This window comes from Orycteropus afer, unplaced genomic scaffold (assembly GCF_000298275.1).
Source record: "Orycteropus afer afer isolate SDZICR_OR568_19922 unplaced genomic scaffold, OryAfe1.0 scaffold00189, whole genome shotgun sequence".
In the NCBI taxonomy this organism is placed as follows: domain Eukaryota; kingdom Metazoa; phylum Chordata; class Mammalia; order Tubulidentata; family Orycteropodidae; genus Orycteropus; species Orycteropus afer.
The window spans coordinates 5,104,071-5,106,179 of NW_006921776.1; positions in this window are offsets into that span (position 1 = coordinate 5,104,071).

Here is a 2,109-nt window from a genome sequence, read left to right on the forward strand (position 1 = left end):
TATTTGTATGTGCAAAACAGTGAGATTCTTGGCCACATTAGGAAAGTTAAAGTCCTTTCTAGGCTATGCCAACCAAAATGTAAAAATATAATTCAGTAAGCTAGTTGTTTGGAACACAGAGCTATATAACCAGTTCAATGGATGCTCTTGGTGAAATTCAATACTGGATGTTTTGTTGTTGCTTAGGCAAACAATGAAATTCAAGAAGGATTATTTATTTTAGAATAATTCATTAGCCATGCTGGATATACCATGGTATATTAAAAGTATTATTTCAGCAAAAAAGTTGAGTTTCACTGATACACATCCTCCAAGTTCCATCCTCTGAATTACGTTTCCTGACTATACAATCCCTCAAAGATGATCTGAGATGAAAAACGTTACTCTTAACCAAGATGTCAATAGTTGTAAATAATATTTTACTACTAATAAAAATCAATGAAGGTTACAAATTTTACATTTTAAGAAGAAACAAATTATTAGAGGAGATTCAAGCTTATTGCTTGAATCTTACTAACATGTTCTTATTCACTACCATATTGATAACACTATATCAAAGGACAAAAGAGTATGGTGATTTAGTGAGAAAAGTCTTTCTTCACCCAAAGTGTTTGTCCACTGGAGTGTATAGCCCTGGTGATAATCACCATGTTTCATGATGAACAAAAGCTGAGAAAGGCTGGCAGGGCAGGTTTTGTTTGTGAATGTAAGCTATCAATTTTTCAATTAGACTGTAAATACTTCCAGAGATGGATCCATGTCTTCGATTTCTTACTTAAACACCAAGCATAGTGTTTGGCACATAGTAGTCCTCTAAGAAACAATAGAACAGGTCAGCTAGTGTGGTGACTGACTTGATAATTGCTACTAGAAAAGCTGAATTACATATAACTATTTTTCAAGCCTGTGGGGAAAAATCATAGATATATAAATACTGGCAAATAGCAGGAGGTGGTAAAATCTAAGAAAAGTTGCTGAGATCTTATGAAAAAATTAAAAATGTAAATTGGTTGCGTAAATGTAAAATGCAATTAGTAAGTATATGTGGCCTGAAAATAACTTCATAAAGAACATTTAAACATCTAAAAATCCAGATTGTCTGTTGAGTAACGGTGACTACACAATTATATAGATTTAACAAATATTTTAAAAATAGTAACACACACACACACAGAGCAGAAATTAACTGGTCAAGACTACACGAGGAAGCAAAGTAGTTAGGGGCACAAATTTTAAAGCCTGATAGCTAGATTGTAAAACCTAGTGTTCCAATCTATGTGACCTAGATGATCTAAGGTCAAGTCTTTCACCTCTCTGTAACTCATTTCTTCTCATCAATGAAGTGATGATAATAATAGCACTTAGTTCCATAGGTGTTGTGAGGTTTACATGCATTAATAAATAAGTATGCACTTAGAAGAATGACAGGTACATATTAAGCTCTTGTGGTACAGTGAATTACTTAATATGGCCCTTCTAGCCATGGTCTTTGTGACTCCCTCCAGGTGACTGGGAAGGATTATGCAAATGTGAAGTGTTTATAGCCCACAAAAAGTATTGGATAGCTGCTAAATTTAAATGAGGTGCATGACACCCTTGTAGAGGTGTTGTTATTGTTGTTGTTATGTGCTGTCAAGTCGGCCCTGACTTATAGCGACCCCTCATTGGGTTGCTAAGGCAGTATCACTATAGAAGTAGATTGCCCAACCTTCCTTCTGAGGAGGTGGGGCCATGCAAATAAAGTGTCAGTTTCTTATCTCAATAGGCTTAAGGGAGTCATCCCAGAGACAGAAATGGGAGATCTCACTATCATCAAGAAAGAAGATGCAGGAGTAGGGTGTGTCCTTTGTGTCCTGTGCTGAACCTCCTTGACCCAGGAGACAGACAGAGAGCTGTAATACTTGCTGAGATGGTGAGAGATGGTGAGATGCAGTGGCAGAGAAATGATGGCAGTGGACCCAGCAGGTGACACTGCTTTGGGTTTCCTGGTCCACATAGTGAGAAAGCTAAGTGCCTTCAGGTAGGTGGCTTGCTGATGAGAATTAGGTGCCTCTAGGAATTTGTCAGCAGACCTAAAAGTTCTTTGTAACACTTGCCTGGACAAGGCAG